Below are 19,054 nucleotides of genomic sequence, written 5' to 3'. Positions count from 1 at the left end.
TTCTTTGCCTGGTGGGGTGACCCAAACCTTCATTCCTGAAGTCTCAGAGCCATTAGTGGTCCTGCCTGGATTGTGTTGTTGCAGTTTTCCATTGATTTTAATCACAGGGCATGGTAGTACTAATAGACGCCCCAGGGGATCTCCTGTATTCCAAGAAAACTCTTCTTTACTTCCATTATGTAGTTGCAGTCCTACTTCCTTCTGATAGTCAGGGTCAATTACCCCAGACAATAATGTAATCCCCTTCTTGGTGTGTTGATCCAGAGGCATAAGCAGCCCAAAGTAGCCAGGTGGCAATCTTAACTTCCAGTTCAGTGGTATCACTGTTGTTTCTCCTGGAGAAAGCACACCCTGTTTTGGAACTAAAACCTGTAGACCAGCAGAACTCAGGGTAGCAGGGACAGGAAGCAAAAATTTTCCTAGTGGATCACTAGGAGTAATAGTGAGTGGCACCACACCCATTTCCACCCCTTGGTTCCTGGACCCATGGATCCTGGCTATGGGAGAAACAGCACCATACAGCGGACGCTGATTCAGAGCATACACAGCTTCCTGGAGAACATTACCCCAGCCTTTCAAGTTTTCGCCACCTAGTTGGCACCGTAATTGAGTTTTCAAAAGGCCATTCCACCGTTCTATCAATCCAGCAGCTTCTGGATGATGGGGAACATGGTAAGACCAGAGAATTCCATGAGCATGTGCCCATTCCCGCACTTCATTTGCTGTGAAGTGTGTTCCTTGATCTGAAGCAATGCTATGTGGAATACCATGACGATGGATAAGGCATTCTGTAAGCCCACGAATAGTAGTTTTGGCAGAAGTATTGCGTGCAGGGAAAGCAAACCCATATCCAGAGTATGTGTCTATTCCAGTTAGAACAAATCGCTGCCCCTTCCATGAAGGGAGTGGTCCAATGTAATCAACCTGCCACCATGTAGCTGGCTGGTCACCTCGGGGAATGGTGCCATATCGGGGGCTGAGTGTGGGTCTCTGCTGCTGGCAGATTGGGCACTCAGCAGTGGCTGTAGCCAGGTCAGCCTTGGTGAGTGGAAGTCCATGTTGCTGAGCCCATGCATAACCTCCATCCCTACCACCATGGCCACTTTGTTCATGAGCCCATTGGGCAATAACAGGAGTTGCTGGGGAAAGAGGCTGACTGGTATCCATAGAACGGGTCATCTTATCCACTTGATTATTAAAATCTTCCTCTGCTGAAGTCACCCTCTGGTGTGCATTCACATGGGACACAAATATCTTCATGTTTTTAGCCCACTCAGAGAGGTCTATCCACATACTTCTTCCCCAGACCTCTTTGTCACCAATTTTCTAATTATGGTCTTTCCAAGTCCCTGACCATCCAGCCAAACCATTAGCAACAGCCCATAAGTCAGTATACAAATGCACCTCTGGCCAGTTTTCCTTCCAAGCAAAATGAACAACCAGGTGCACTGCTCGAAGTTCTGCCCACTGGGAGGATTTCCCCTCACCACTGTCCTTCAAGGACACCCCAGAAAGGGGTTGTAATGCTGCAGCTGTCCACTTTCGGGTGGTACCTGCATATCATGCTGAACCATCTGTAAACCAGGCCCGAGTTTTCTCTTCCTCAGTCAATTCACTGTAAGGAACTCCCCAAGAGGCCATAGCTCTGGTCTGGGAAAGAGAAGGTAATGTGGCAGCAGGAGTGGAAACCATGGGCATTTGTGCCACTTCTTCATGTAACTTACTTGTGCCTTCAGGACCTGCTCTGGCTCTATCTCGTATATACCATTTCCACTTTACAATAGAGTGCTGCTGTGCACGCCCAAGTTTATGGCTTGGTGGGTCAGACAACACCCAACTCATGATAGGCAACTCAGGTCTCATGGTAACTTGGTGGCCCATGGTTAAGCGTTCAGTCTCTACTAAGGCCCAGTAGCAGGCCAAAAGCTGTTTCTCAAAAGGAGAGTAGTTATCTGCAGCAGATGGTAAGGCTTTGCTCCAAAATCCTAAGGGTCTGCATTGTGATTCTCCTATAGGGGCCTGCCAAAGGCTCCAGACAGCATCTCTATTTGCCACTGACACTTCCAGCACCATTGGATCTGCTGGATCATATGGCCCAAGTGGCAGAGCAGCTTGCACAGCAGCCTGGACCTGTCGCAGAGCCTCCTCTTGTTCAGGTCCCCACTCAAAATTAGCAGCTTTTCTGGTCACTCGATAAATGGGCCGGAGTAGCACACCCAAATGAGGAATATGTTGTCGCCAAAATCCAAAAAGACCCACTAGGCGTTGTGCCTCTTTTTTGGTTGTGGGAGGGGCCAGATGCAGCAATTTATCCTTCACCTTAGAAGGGATATCTCGACATGCCCCACACCACTGGACACCTAGAAATTTTACTGAGGTAGAAGGCCCCTGTATTTTTGTTGGATTTATCTCCCATCCTCTGACACGCAAATGCCTTACCAGTAAATCTAGAGTAGTTGCTACTTCTTGCTCACTAGGTCCAATCAACATGATATCATCAATATAATGGACCAGTGTGATGTCTTGTGGGAGGCAGAAACGATCAAGGTCTCTGCGAACAAGATTATGACATAGGGCTGGAGAGTTGATATACCCCTGAGGTAGGACAGTGAAAGTATATTGCTGACCTTGCCAGCTGAAAGCAAACTGTTTCTGGTGGTCCTTACTAATAACTATTGAGAAAAAAGCATTTGCCAGATCAATAGCTGCATACCAGGTACCAGGGGATGTATTGATTTGCTCAAGCAATGATACTACATCTGGAACAGCAGCTGCAATTGGAGTTACCACCTGGTTGAGTTTACGATAATCCACTGTCATTCTCCAAGACCCATCTGTTTTCTGCACAGGCCAAATAGGAGAGTTGAACGGGGATGTGGTGGGAATCACCACCCCTGCATCTTTCAAGTCCTTAAGAGTGGCAGTAATCTCTGCAATCCCTCCAGGAATACGGTATTGCTTTTGATTTACTATTTTGCTTGGTAGGGGCAGTTCTAGTGGCTTCCACTTGGCCTTTCCCACCATAATAGCCCTCACTGCACGAGTTAGAGAACCAACGTGGGGATTCTGCCAGTTGCTCAGTATGTCTATGCCAATTATACATTCCGGAACTGGGGAAATAACTACAGGATGGGTCCGGGGACCCACTGGACCCACTGTGAGACGGACCTGAGCTAAAACTCCATTGATCACCTGGCCTCCATAAGCCCCCACTCTGACTGGTGGTCCAGAGTGACGTTTTGGGTCCCCTGGAATTAATGTCACTTCTGAACCAGTGTCTAATAATCCCCGAAATATCTGATCATTTCCTTTTCCCCAATGCACAGCTACCCTGGTAAAAGGCCGTCGGTCTCCTTGGGGAAGACTTAGAGGAAGGTTAACAGTATAAATTTGTGGCAGTGTAACAGGTTTCTTCCCCATAGGGACCTGGCCTCCCCTTCATTCAAGGGGCTCAGGGTCTGTAAACTGTTTCAAGTCTGGAAATTGGTTAAGGGGCCGTGACTCTGTGTTTTTGTAATTCAGGTTAGACTTCTGTTCCCTTGACCTAGAACTCTTTTGTTTATACAGCTCCAACAAGAATTTAGTAGGCTGCCCTTCTATTGTATTTCTAGGCACCCCATGATTTACTAGCCAATGCCACAAATCTCTGCGTGTCATATAATTTTGATGCCTCCTTTGAGTTTGTTGTCTATTATAATACCCACGTCTACCCTGTCTTTGGTGATTAAGTGCTGCCACCTGGCTTCTGCCAACTCGGGATCCTGTCATCCCCATTGTGTTTAAGGATTCCAGCTCAGTGACAGCAGTTCCTACAGTAATATCTGACCTACAGAGAAGTGCAACCACAGAGCTCTTGAGGGATGATGGTGCTAGTCTCACAAATTTATTTCTCACTGTTCTGGTAAAAGGTGCATCCTCTGGACATTCCTGGGGTGTAAGAGTAGGCTTTGCATGATAAATCCACTCTAACATCCCAATCTCTCTAAGCCTCTGGATCCCCTCATCTACATTATACCAGGGCAGTTCTGGCATTTCAACCTCAGGTAATGTTGGCCACCTTTTGATCCATGTTTCAACCAACCACCCAAACAAGCTGTTAACACCTTTTCTAACTGCTCTAGCTATAACATTGAATGCAGAATCTCTGCTTAGTGGGCCCATATCAATAAATTCAGCCTGATCCAGCCTTATATTCCTCCCACCATTATCCCACACTCTTAAAATCCATTGCCACACATATTCCCCTGATTTCTGTCTATATAAATTGGAAAACTCACACAGTTCTTTTGGAGTATAACGTACCTCCTCATGTGTGATACTTTGTACCTTACCTTTAGGGGCCTGTTGGGACTTTAGTCTAGTTATAGGTCTAGAAGAAATGAGGGGTGGTGGGGGTGGGTCATGAAAAGAATTAGAAATATCTTCCAAGCCATTTGCTTCAGGGCTTTCATTTGCAGTTTCATCTGGTGAAACAGGATTAATAACTCTAGGGCTAATCCCTTCAGGAGGAGGTTGGGTGGCCAATTCCTCAAGGCAGGCTGGAGGTGGGGCGGCTATGTCCTCAGGGCAGACTATTACAGGGTTATCTAAAGAAGGCTCAGCATGGTCTAGGGTTTCAACCTCACCCCCAGCATCATTATCAATCCATATGTCACCATCCCATTTTTCAGGGTCCCACTCCTTTCCAATCAATGCCCTCACTTTAACAGCAGACACCATGCAAGACTGAGATTTCAGTTTACGTTGTAAAGTTGCTACTCTAACAATAAGATTCTGAGTCTGATTTTCAGAGATCTCAAGTCTACGGCTACAGGAAATAAAATTTTCCTTCAGGATACTCATAGAAACCTCTACATCTTTCAGACGGCACTTAAGCTTCTTGTTTGAAGCCTTAAGCCCATCCCTTTCACCCTTTAATGTAGACAGTGTATCTAACAACAACCAACCAACATCTCTATAACTCTTATTTCTACAAAACTCTGTAAAGGTGTCAAAAACATTATCCCCCAGAGTCTGGCTTCGTACAAGCGAAGCATTAGGAGAATCGAATGATGATATTTTGACTATCTCCTTTGCCAACTCAGTCCATGGATTGGGAGTGTCATTCTGATTACGGGAATCAGAGTCCTTAGTGTCTCTGAGCCCAGTCTGAGTAGAAAACCATTCATAAAAACCCATTTTTAAGATCCTGTTCCTTAAGAACCACTCCCGGTACCAAGATGTATTAGTTAGGGTTCTCTAGAGAAACAGAACCAACAGGGAACACTTGCAAATATAAAATTTATGAAAGTGTCTCACGTGACCGTAGGAACGCAGAGTCCAAAATCCACAGGGCAGGCTGCGAAGCCGATGACTCCAATGGATGGCCTGGATGAACTCCACAGGAGAGGCTCACCAGCCAAAGCAGGAATGGAACCTGTCTCCTCTGAGTCCTCCTTAAAAGGCTTCCCATGATTGGATTTAGCATCACTAATTGCAGAAGACACTCCCCTTTGGCTGATTACAAATGGAATCAGCTGTGGATGTAGCTGACGTGATCATGACCTAATCCTATGAAATGTCCTCATTGCAACAGACAGGCCAGCGCTTGCCCAATCAGATGAACAGGTACCACCACTTGGCCAAGTTGACACCTGTCCCTAACCATGACACTCTGCTTGGCCTATAATAAGGTAATCTTTTCTGAAGACAGGGAATGAATGGGTTAGCTGAAGATTAAAAGAATGATTTCGCTAAATAATGTCACAATCTTGAAAATATGTTTCCTCTTTTCAAGTCATCCTCATTCCATTTTTCCCATACTCAGGACTTGGAAGGAATAGAACCAGAGGGTCATCCCCACCTGCTCAGAAGCCCGGAGCTCTGGGCCTGGCAGCATGTTGGGGCATACAGACCATTTCAGCATGGGGTGGGGGAGAAAGCTCAATAGCCTGTCTATTTGTAATTTTCCAGTAGGTCTTAGGTGGCAGGTCAAATATTAGACTGAAAAGATAGCAACAGAAAACCAATTGTAGAGCTTAAAAATGCTTTTCTGAGGAGCCAGGCCATTTGGAAAGATCAGTTTTAGTAAACTTAATATATAATTTTTTGCCCTAAAACCTGACATTTTTCTCTAAAAAACAAACAAAATAAAAATGTGAGCCTCTATCCATAATATGGGGGAACTAAAAATTACCAAGAAATAAGCTTTCTAACTCAGTCATTTCAACAGTGGTGACTAGTATTATCTGGAATAATTTTTTCAAAGTATTATTGTGTCCTTTGAGTAGAATCATATATTGGGAAAGAGTAGGTTATGATTAGAAAACTATATTAAATGTTTTTGGTTACATTGTCCTCTTGTAGCAGCACAAACATTCATTTCCTGTATAGGAAAGCAGCAGTGAAGCAGCCTTGAGCTCCCTTCCCTTGGGAGGGACTGGCCCTGTAAGAGGGCGAATACAAATTGAAAAAGAAAAAAAATAATTTTCCCTGGTGCAAAAAGGGAAAGAAACTCCCCTCCTCCCTTCACCTTGTAATTGTAAATTTTTTTCTCTGCCCCTTTGAGATGTATGTAAATCTTTTTAAAAGCTACATGAGCCTCTTGCTGTCATTACAACCCAAAAATGTCTTTCTCAAGGACATCAAGAAAACGGCACCCTTATTGCCCATTTTCCATGGAAGTTTAACTTAGGGACCTGACTCCAAGTTGTTACTGCCATAAAGATATGAAACATTTTATTCCTTTGGATAGAGGCAATTAATAAACCTAAAAGCCACCCCAATTGCCAAGTAAATTTGAAATGGACTATGTGTGACAAATGGTGCTGTCAAGTCCTCTTACCAGAGGGCTAGTTAAGTTTATCTTGAGAATATGTATTTAATGGGTCATATCAGCCCCACTATATAAACAAGCCAGCTTTCTTTCTGTCTTTGCAAACTCTTTAACAGATTGCTTGTGATGTATTATATTCTGGTTTAAAGCTTACTCAATAATAAATTTTTTTTTTCTCTTCTACCTTTTTGGAGAAGTTTTCCATGTTGGGAGATTTTGTTTTCAATTATATTTACCCAACACTTTCCAGGTTGTGCCATTGGGCTCTTTTCTCCCTGACTCCTTGGGTATTTAGTGAAGGGCTGGCTGGCCGTGGCCCCCTGCTTGGTAATTTGGGCTGCCTACCCTGGGAGAGGGAGCTGAGGGGAGAGGGTACTCTTCTTTTGCCTAAGGAGACAAGCTTTCTCTCCCCTCTTCCATTCTGCTGAGAGTGGGTCTCTTTAGCTTTCGCTACGGGGATGAAACCTTTTTGATTTGAGAGTGTGTTAAAGTGGGCAGTGAGCTGTTAACCTTCCAGCACATTCTGAGTGCTATACTTCCTACCTCCTGTTGTGTCTGCTCCAGAAGAAAAAAAAAAACTACTTTATGTAAATGACATTAATTCCTGACACTTTGGCAGCTGCTCCAGTCTTGCAATTTAACCAATTTTTATTTGATCTTTCATTGGTCTTTATTGGAGATAATCATGAAAAATCATAATATTGAGTTAAACCAAATGACCTTGGCTGAGTAAGATATCAAAACATGTTTAAAAACCTACAGCATTTTGAATTGTTAATACTGATTCCATTCTTGTTCAACCTTTCTTTTACTGACATTTGGATTTACTTTAAGAAGCACATCACAGACCTTAAGTTATCAGTGTTGATTAAGAAGGTAGGAATGTAACAATGAGAACTCTTATTTCTAATAACCAAGGTATACATTTGTGTTGCAGCATCTTCCTGAGGATATCGATATACTTGACTATTTCAGACCCGTTTCTTATGTGGGGCAGACCCTGCCAGACCCTGGTCGTCCGTAAGAGAGATATTCCTGATGGCAGGATAGATGGTTAAATCAGTTGTCCAGTGTTTGGGGATTACCCTTCTGATGTGTGGGTTGCACTACAGAAAGTCAGACAGGGAGGCATGGGGAAGGCAGGGATTGGTTCAGAGCACTGGGCCTACTTAGAGGGGACTGCCAGGTGTGTTTCAGTCTTTGCCGTATGCCCCGAGCCTTGAAGAGAGCATAGCACTGAGTTAGCATTTCACACTTGTCACAGTGCTGCCTCCTGGGGACTTGCCACACTTCGGACTCCTGACAGCATTTGTGGACTTTCCCTTCTTGCTACCCTGACCTCAGTTTGGACGGGCCAATGCCAACTCCTTGTGTTTTTTAGCTCTTGCTCTCCTTGCTCTTCTGGAACCTTCCTCCATCATGTCCCTTCTCTCTCTTCTGTATGTTCAATCTGTTTCTTTTTGCTCAGTTTATATACACACATGTGTGTGGACACAAACACAAGTTTCCTGTCTTTAAAAGGAAAAGGAAACTCCTTCATTTTATGTCTCCGTCTCTTCATTGCTACTTCTCCTTCCCTTCTCAACCAGAATTTTGATAAAATGTTTATGTTCATTTACTCTAACTCGTTGCTTCCCATCCCCTCCTCAGTCCTCTGGGGTCTGGCCTCTTTGGTATGTGACACTGAGAACCACTCCCTCCTTGAAGCCTTTCATTCCCTGGGCTTACATAATGCTACTTTTTGGATCCCCTTCCTCTTCTCATCTCCCAGATGCCCAGACCTAAACCCTGGGAATCATTCTTGGCTCCTTCTACTCTTTCATTCCCCACTTTAAACCAGTCCCAATGTCCTTGTGATTTTGCCTTATAGTATTTCTCAGCTGGGCTCTTTCCTCCCCTCTGTATTCTTGGCCCAACTTAGAATCCTCATCGTCTCCTGAGCAAACAATGTCCCTGATCTCCAGACCACTTTCCCTGCTCTAGGCCCCCCACTGCCCTGGAGTCACCCCCACTTGCACTCCTCCCCACTGGCCTCCATCTGCACACAACCTCCACCTCCCCAGCAGGGTTGGCACAGCCCTCCAAGGCTGGCCTAACCCCCCTCCATACAGCCTTGTCGCCCTCCTCTGCCTTTGCTCACTTGAGCCAGTGTGAGCTGCTCCCACCATCCTCCTCAGCCTCCCCTGGTACCTCATGCCCTCCCCGGCACAGCACCTACCCACTGCACTTTGTTATTTGGCTCCCTCCTTCCTGAGCTGCAAACTTAGTGAGAGGAGAGACTTTTAGTCTGTTTCTGACCACAGGTGCAGGCACTAGTAGGAACTGAATACAAGTCTGTTGAAACAAGTTGAAAATGGACAGGATCCTAGGAAAGTAATGGGACAGAAACCATTCATTTTGCCTCATGGAGTGAGGGAGACCTCAGCTATAGCCCTCAGAGCTGCTCATGGAACCAGTATGGTTTTCGTGGAATTGAATTGCCTTGAGCACTAAAAGCCCAAGGGCTGCCTCACTCTTGTGTTTGAAAGCTGACAGGCCCTTTCTGTGCAAAGATGTCCCTGATCTCTGGTGGCTCCTTTGTGACGATTGTGCTCTGGGGACTCTTTGCAGGGTCTTCTTTTTTGTGCAGCTCTAGTTCGTGATGGCCACTTTAAGATGCCGTGGGTGGTGAGCCTGCACCGGGCAGCCTGGCACACAGAGGAGCCCTGCGGAAAAGGTTTCCTTACTGTACTATGAAGCTAATCTCTGTTAGTAGAGAGGAAAGCACAGTAGCATCCATTGTTCTTGACTCCATGGGCTCAAAGGTTCTGATTTTGCAGGGCACCAAATCAGGAACTATGGTCTGACAATGGATTTTTGTGCCACAACTGGGTTAGAGAGGCAGGCTCGGAGGTGTTTGTGAGTGGACATACTGGCATTTCTAGGATGTTTTGATAATTTGGAAGGAGGAAGGATATGAAATATTTGACTTTGGGATTTTCAGGAAAGCATGGAGGTTTGGGCTGCTGAACATACAAGTCCCTGTTCAGGGTCTACTCTGTCCATACTCGCAAGGCTGCCCTTCCTCCAGGCACCCAGCAGCGCTCAGCAGCTGCACCATCTCCTGTCTGGAATCTGTGGCTGTTTGCAGAGCTCCTAAAGGAAATATTCTGCCTGTGCAGGTATTTTGCACCCCCCGTTGGTCCACGTGGCCCCCTATTCCTTGTCCCTTCCTCTCCTCCACTTGTTGACTTAAGGAATGAATGAGGAACAAATAAACAGGGTGGTGCTTGGAAGTCCTGCAGGGAAATATGTGATAGTCCCACACTCCTGCCCTCCAGGAGTTTGCAGGGTGAGGTGGACCCCGCGTCGTCCAAGCTTTATCCTACCACCGACTGCTCATGAAGATGTTACTTGGTGACAGGTATCTTTTGACCCACTGAGCTGTGTGAGGTTTGGAGCACTTCTCATCAGCCAAAAACCAAACTGGACTTCCGTGGGCTTCCTCCCTAATGTTGTCTGTACTTTCCAACTTCACATTTCGGCCACAGATACATTATTATCTCTTCTCTGAGCAAAAATGAACACATTTTATATCCGGTAATTATGTCTTTAGCTGAATGATCAGGAAAGCTCATAATCCTCTTTAATTCCTCCTCTGTAGCTCTCAATAGCCCTGGAGTATAAAGTTTGACTGCCTTTATTTTCAGAAACTTGGATTCCATATTTAGACACGATATGCCACAAAGCTCAGATAATCCCAAATGCTGCTAGTGGGTCTTACAATTTGAATTACTTATTGCTGAAAGAGTGAAAAATAGGGAATTGGAAACTGGAGACCTTGTTCTTAAGGAGTTTACAGTCTAGAGGCAACATTCTGCTTCCATCGTTGACCTCGTGTCCTCTGGGGCTTCGTACATCTTATCTCACAGGAATACCGCTCTCAGGATATCAGCCTCTTACTCTTTCTGTGCAACTAGTTATAATTTTAAAAACAGCAGTGAATAATAGCTAACGTTTACTCAGTGCTTGTTATGTGCCCGATGCAAGTCTCTCTCATAGACCAACAACAAAAGCCCACATGGCTTCCACCCAAAGAAATAGCCTAAGTACCACTCCACTGTTCTCCTTCTCTTGAAGACCAAGCTGATTGAGACAGCAATGTGCAGTGCAAAAGTTTGCCCTCCCACACTCAATAGAATTTGTTCTTGTTAATGTCACTAATGAGCTCCTAATTGTCAAGTTAAATGGGCACTTTTCTGTTCTTTCTTACTTTTGTGGTATTTGTCTCCAATGACCAGGAAACTCTCTGTACCCCTGACCTCACCCCCTTACACTGCTGTTTTCTGGCTTCCCCTTGCCTCTCTGCTCATTCCTTCCAGCTCTTTCTCTGTTATGGCTATGAGAGATTCACATAATCCACGCCTCAGTTTCTTTATCTGTAAAATATGTCATACTGTCAACCTTATGGGATTTTTATGTGGAACGAGTGGGTCAATTTATGTCAAGGTACCTGGTAAACTCTAAGGTACCTCACCAATTATTGTTATTATTAAATGTGAAGTAATAAAATACTACTGATAGTTTCCAAAAGATCTCTTTTGATGTTTATGGAAGAATGATTTGTAATAAGCATCTCAGTTATTTGTTTCTAAATGGATGCTTCTTTTTTTTTTAAATTTTTTTTATAATGAAATATAACCTATATACAAAAAAAGTGATAAATTTCAAAGGACATTTCAACAAGTAGTTATAGAACAAATTTCAAAGTATGATATGAACTGCAGTTCCACAATTTCAGATATTTCCTTCCAGCTGCTCTAAGACACTAGAGACTAAAGAGAAATATCAATATAATGATTCAGTAGTCTAAATGGATGCTTCTTAGGTTCCTAATGATAGTTTTTTCTTAAGTAACCAAAACACCCCATCACAATTTTTTTGCTTGCTTAGCAAACCTTTTCTTTTTTTCATTAGAGCAAAGTTAGATTTCAGCTCAGCCCTAGTATGATTCGTCCCAGCACCCTGGGGTTTTCATAAATGATGTGATTTTGGAAGAAAACAGTCTCTGCCCTCAAAGCATTAGGGATCTAATTAGGAGCTTATATTATTACAGAAGTACATCATTTTAGTATTTGTAAAGAAATCAAGTCTTTAATAAATTGTTCAATGACTTCAAATGTCTATTCGCAGAACATAACTAGAAGCAGTATCTCATATTCAGTTATTTCTTATTACCTTTTCCCATTCAACACTCCATTCTGGAATGAAGGAAGCCTGTTGCTCCAGCCTGGTGATTTTGTTTAGCCCCTCCTGCTCCCCAGTCCCATCCCCACTACTGTCCCCAGCCCCAGGCTGACCTCGGTCTCCCTCTTCCCAGCTCTCTGAACTGTCGGCCTCTGAACAGCTGCCGCTTTCCTACCATGTCTCTTCCCCGATACATGCCCAGAGTGTGGCTGGCGCTCCATAAAGGTGTTGCACGTTTGAATAGGTGGATGAATGGAAGGAAAAAGAGGTCAAGGCCCAGGAAGTTTAACCTCCTTAGAAATGAGAGGTTATTTGTTGACTTCTATTGTAACCCTCATCGCAAACTGTTTTCATTTAATCGCCTGTTCTATGCGACTGTGAGCCTTGTGAGAACAGGGAGTATATCTCTGTTGCTCTCCAGTCCTCTAAGCCCTGGAATCATCAGAACAGGTGCATAGTAGGTACTCAGTAAATCAATGAATATCTAGATCTACTTCCACATTGTCTTTTAGCCCATTGACCAGGGACAATTCAACTCAGCTCTTCTTGTGAGCGTGGATGGCAGGCACAGGGAAAAGGGGCAAGGGATGGAGGTAGCTTAACTTCCAGAATTCTCCCATCTGATGAAGACTACCTAGCTCAGCTCCAGCTGGCTCTTTCCTGTATCACAAGATCTTTCCTGAATCCAAGATCTTACCTGGGAAACAGAAGGAGAGAAGAAGAGAGGCAGGGGGTGGGGGTGGGGATGTGGTTGATGGGTATGTGAAGGGATGTACTTTGCATATGAATATTGGAAAGGAATGCCATATTAGTGAACAAAGCCCTGTTGTCCGAGCCTCTCTCCACTAATGCACCCTGTCTGATGAGGCAGACAGAAGTAAGGCCTGTTGGGACTTGTGATATAAATATTCATTAGTCTCTGGTGAAGTGCTGAGCAGTGCTGGGTGCAGCTTGATGGATTTCTCACCTGTCCAGGGAAGAAGTGGGTAAAGAACTGGATCCCCCTGAATTATCATCCAGATAGGACCTGGCTTCTTACAGATGGGAGACAAAACAAAAATTTTATTCACTTAATTTGGAATCATGTCAAGAAGCCGAGAGAAGGTAGAGCATCTGGGCCAATGAATCTACAGCAGGAACTGGTTGATGGCAGCCCTTTAGGAACAGTCGGAGTAATAGGGGAGAGTAATTGAATCACTTTCCACGTGGAGCTGAATGTGTTCTTCCCACTATTTACAAGCTGTATGCCAGCCTCAGGGGCATTATTAGGGGATGAGCCACATTAACACAGCAGAGCTTGACTCGGCTTTCCCAGGGAAACAGCTGGCGGAGCTGGCACCCGCGCCAGCAGCTCTTGACTTTCTCTGCACGTGCTTGCAAGTGCCAAACCTTGTTTGCCGTTCAGCTGGGAGCCCAGGAGGTCCTAGGGAGACCAAGACTCCGGCATTGAAAAGAACTGGTGTTCTTCCATGTGAGCATGGAGGAAGTCGGGGAGGTAGACCTCCAAAAGAAAAGAAGGGAACAGATGAAGGGACAGGAGCAGAGAAAGAAGTTCAGCCACTTGTCCAAGCTTACACAGCCAGAAGGCAGCAGAACTGACATTACCCCAGGTCTCTCCATCTTTCCACACCACCACCACATTTCAAAAGGACACTCACAATTCTGGGAAAAGGCAAGGGCTTTCCATTCAGCTGAGCCCAAGAAATTCGAGAGGAAACCTCTGGTTCTCTTGAGACCCAGCAGAAGCCTGAGTGGGGAAATCAGCAACGGAAATCCTCTAGTAGATGCAGTGAACAGGCTGAGAATGAAATGGATAGAGCACAAGACTGCACCAAGACCCAATCAGGCTTATTTCACTCAAAATGATGCCTTCAATGTTCATCCATGTTGTGGTCTGCATCAGAACTTCATCCTTTTTATGGTTGAATAATATTCCACTGCATGTATAGGCTACATTTTGTTCATCCATTTATCTCTTGGTGGACACCTGGGTTGTGTCCACCTTTTGGCAGTTGTGAATAATGCTGCTATGAAAACTGGTGTGCAAGTATTTGTTTGATTCCCTGTTTTGAATTCCTTTGGGTATATACCTAGTTGTGGGATTGCTGGGTCGTATAGTAATTTTATACTTAGCTTTCTGAGGAACTGCCAAACTGTCTTTCACAGTGGCTCTGATAGCTTGCTTTTACCATGTGGCAAGAGGCCAGAAGACTTAAAAGACCATGCTCAGCTCCCATTGTGTTCCTGAGGGCTCCTGCTGGTGGGAAGGAGGGGAGGAGCGAAGGGATAACTAGGGCAGCTGAGCTCAGGAGCCTGGGATGAGTGGTCTGTAGTTCAGGCCTGAGTTCTCCTGTGAGCCCCATTGGAGAGCCCCACTCCTCAGGTCAGGGATAGATGAATAGTGTCTGGCACTTAGTAAACACTCAGTAAGGATGAGCTGGTAGGAATAGGAACAGTGGTAGAAGCAATAAGACTACTGATATAAGGAATAGGGGCTTTGGAATTAAAAAGAGCTGCTTCCTGGCCCTTTCTGACCCATCCTAACCTACCCTTCTAACATCTCCCTCTTTGGACCTCTGAGGCATCCTCCTTCTTGTATCACTGTTTTGGGTTCTTCATTAGCATCTACAGCACTTATTCTCATTGTGTCTGTAGATTTATTGCCTCAATTGATACATTTTGTCCTTATATCCCTACTGCTGGCCTCAATACCTGGCACATAGGAAATGTTTATTTTTTATTTATTTATTTTTGCATGGGCAGGCACCAGGAATTGGGTCTCCAGCATGGCAGGTGAGAATTCTGCAACTGAGCCACCAGAAATGTTTATTTTTTGAAAGTTTTGAAAAACCTTCCCTGCATCTCTTTGTTGTCCTTACCCCTCAAGTATTCAATAACATTATTTAACAGCATCAAAATGATAAAAATTCCATCAAATCCCAGCTTCATTAGGCTTCTTCTCTGCAGCGGTCACCTAGTCACACTCCAGATAATTATTTCAAGCTCTGCGCTCTCATTTGATCTTCACAGTAGCCTCACAAGGTAAGCTGTTCTTCCAGTTTACAGAAGAGAAAGATTATAGAGCTAGCAACTGGCAGAGCTGGGACATTTGAACTCAGGTCTTTTCTTGCATCTAAACTGTATATCCAATACAATTACTTTTTTTTATGATTGCATTTATATGTACTTTTTTCCATGCCAGTCTTTATTTTATTACTCATCTAACCATACACTGGATAAAGCGGGTATCAGACACAAGGTTTTACAATCACAGTTACAAGATAAAAGCTATATAGTTATGCAATCATTATCAAAGGTCAAGGCTACTGGGTTAAAGTTCAACAGTTTCAGGTATTTCCTTCTGACTGTTCTAATGTACTAGAAGTGAAAAAGAAATACCTACATATAATGATTCAGTAGTTATAAATACTTACTACATCCTAATTTCTCCGTTAACTTCCTCCTCATTTGATTCTTCCCTCAATCTTCGGGGATATCTGGGCAATGACCATTATATCATTGGTCATTGATATAATAACTGGTGCCTCTGAGTTTCAAGGCTTATTTGGCCTAGGAACAATATGGATGTTTGAAGTTTCTGAAAAAATAAGCTTACCAAGTCAAAAACTTTATTTATAGAGTCTTAGATAGAGTCCAAGGTATTCTTTAGCATTTTCAGGAATACCGTTGGTTGGGGCTTGGGATACTGTGGCAATTAGCAATGTGTAGCTGCAGCTTGTGTGAGAGTAACCTCCAAAATAAATTCTCCACTCTACTTGAATTCTCTTAGCCACTGATACCTTATTTTGCTGCATTTTTTTTCTCCCTTTTCTGTATTGTCATTCCCACGGTTCCAGGGCCAGCCTCATCCCTGGGACGCATAACCCACGTTGCCAGGGAGACTTACACCCCTGGATGTCATGTCCCACATAGGGGGGAGGGTAGTGGTTTTACTTGCAGAGTTGGGCTTAGAGAGAGTGAGGCCACATGTGGGCAACGAAAGAGGTTCTCTGCAAGTAACTCTTAGGCATAATGATAGGTAGGCTAAGCGTCTCTGTTACAGATAGAAGTTTCATAAAGAACAAGTCTCAAGATCAATGACTTGGCCTATTAACTTGGGAGTCCCTAATGTTTCCGTTGGAAAAGTTTAATAGCTCCTATTATTTTTCTCCAGTCTCTTATGGGACTTTGCCAATACTTTTTAATTATCTGCCCAACATATCCTGGAATATATCCAGATATTATGTCAGGCTATACAGAATTGCGAGACCTCATTCTGAATTCGAGGCTCCATGTATCTAGGTTGTTTAACTGAACTGGCAAGATAGGTTTAGATTATGTGCTACAGAAAATTTAGGTTTTGGACAAAGTAAATCTCTCTTCCTTTGATCTCATACAGTAGGCAAAGTCCTAAAATACAGACAATATCATCCTTTGCCCTATATTCTAATTTACCTTAGTCCCAACTCAATTAGCATCTTTATTATCTCTAATTGAAGGCTGATCTCTTTCAATTTCCTTCACATTTGTTCTCTGTAACAATGCTGACTTTCAGAGCTGCAGAACTCCAGCTCTGAGTCTTAGGTATCACACAGGTACCCAAAGTTCCAGGAAAATACCAGGTTATATATTTATTGCATAGCATCTCATAATTTAGAAATATACTTAAAGCACAGGAATAAATGTGATTGCTGTAAGAGCTTACAATCTAGGGCCAAATTATAAGTATTTTCTAAATGAGACCATACAATATTTGTCCTGTTCTTTCTGGCTTATTTTGCTCGACATAACATCCTCATGGTTCATTCACCTCGTTGCAGACCTCATGATTTTGTTCCTTTCTTAGCAGCACAGTATTCCATCATATGTATACACCACATATGTATTCACCCTTCTGCTTCTCAGTCAATGTACCCTTTGGTCGCCTCCATCCATTGGGTATCATGGATAATGTAGCCATAAACATCAGTGTGCAAATATCTAATCATGCTCCTGCTTTCAGCTCTTTTGAGTATATTTCCAATAACAGGATTGCCTAATCATGTGATGACACTGTATTTAGCCTCCTGTGGATCCACTAAATTATTCTCAGGAGGGGCTGCCCCACTCTGCTACTCTACCAACACTGAAAAGGTGTGCCTTTCTCTCCACCTCCACATTTTCTCTAGCACTTGAATCTTTTTTTTTATTTATTTATTTTGAATCTGTGGATTTTTTTGAGATCTTTTCATATAGCATATATTTTATCCAAAATAAACAGTGTTTCACAGTGTCCTCACATAGTTGTACAATCCTCAATACTCTCAATTTTAGACAATTTTCATTGCTCCAAAGAGAAAAATAACAGATAAGCATACCGACCCCAAAGAGAAAATCCAAAACTCCCCTTAACTTTTGCCCCCCCCCCAAATTATTTGCTCCTAGTATTGTTATGATAGTAGTGATATGTCCTGATTAAAGATAGGCCATGGCATGCAATACATAGTTTTCCCCATATTTCCTTCTATTTTTAACTCTTTGTACTAGTGTCATACTTTTGAAGTAGTTCATGCGAGAACTTATTTATATTTGTAGTGCTAATCGGTGACGTACATGGCTCTAAACAACCCCTTTCAATCATATTCACCTTCAGCATAGCACTGTTACTTATAAACCCGCTAATGAATTACCATCACTTCTATCCATTCCCATACTGTTAAGTTCAATCTCATTAACTTAGCCTGTACGTATTAGGTAACCACTCCCTCCTGTCTATGTCTAGGCCCTCTATATTCTACATTTGAAGACTGTGACTTTACATTTCTGAGGGGTTCATATTAGTGGAATCATACAGTATCTATCCTTTCCTGCCTGACTTATTTCACTCAGCATTATGTCCTCAAGTTTCGTCCAGGTTGTCATATGCTTCAGGCCCTTATTTCCTCTTACTGCTATACCATCATGTGCATATACCACGTTTTGCTTATACACTTGCCTGTTGATGGGCACTTGGGTTGTTTCCATCTTTCAGCAATTGTGAGTAATGCTGCTATGAATATTGGTGTGCAAATGTCAATTTGTGTCACTACTTTCAGATCTTCTGGGTATAGGCCAAATAGCAGAATTGCCAAGTCATAGGGCAACTCAATATTTAGTTTTCTGAGGAAACGCCAAATTGTCTTCCACAGTGGCTTTACTATTTTACATTCCTACCAGCAGTGAATAAGTAAGTATTCCTATTTCTACACATCCTCTCCAACAGTTGTAGTTTCCTATTTGTTTAACAGTAGCCATAAAAAATATGTGAAATGATCTCATTATGGTTTTGATTTGCATTACCCTAATAGCTAATGAAGATGAACATCTTTTCATGTGCTTTTTAGCATTTATATTTTCTATTTAAAAAAATGTCTATTCATATCTTGTGCCCATTTTATAATTGGATTGTTTGTCCTTTTGTTGTTGGATTTCTTTATATATACCGGATGTCAAACCCTTATCAGATAGATGGGTTTCCAAATTTTCTTTCCCATTGAGTTGGCTGCCATTTCATCTTTTTGACAAAGTCCTTTGAAGCACAAAAGTGTTCAATCTTGAGGCATTCCCATTTATCTATTTTTTCTTTTGTTGCTTATGCTTTGGTTGTAAGGTCTAAGAAGCTGCCTCCTATAGTTAGGTCTTGAAGATGTTTCCCTAAATTTTCTTCTAGGAGTTTTATGTACTGGGTATTATATTTAGGTCTTTGATCTACTTTGAGTTAATTTGTATATAGAGTGTGTGGTAAGGGTCCTCTTTCATTCCTTTGGATATGGATATCCAGTTCTCACAGCCCCATTTATTGAAGAGACTATTCTGTCCCAGTTCAATGGATTTGGGGGGCCTTGTCAAAAATCAATTGACCATAGATCTGAGGGTTTATTTGCAAACTCTCAATTCAATTCCATTGATCAATATGTCTATCTTCATGTGAATATCATGCTGTTTTGCCCACTGTGGCTTTATAATAGTCTTTAAAGTTAGGAAGTGTAAGTCCTC

The sequence above is a fragment of the Tamandua tetradactyla genome, chromosome 8 (genome assembly GCF_023851605.1).
Source record: "Tamandua tetradactyla isolate mTamTet1 chromosome 8, mTamTet1.pri, whole genome shotgun sequence".
NCBI classification, from domain to species: Eukaryota; Metazoa; Chordata; class Mammalia; order Pilosa; family Myrmecophagidae; genus Tamandua; species Tamandua tetradactyla.
The sequence above is the reverse complement of the archived record's forward strand: the minus strand, read 5'-3'. Positions refer to the sequence as shown.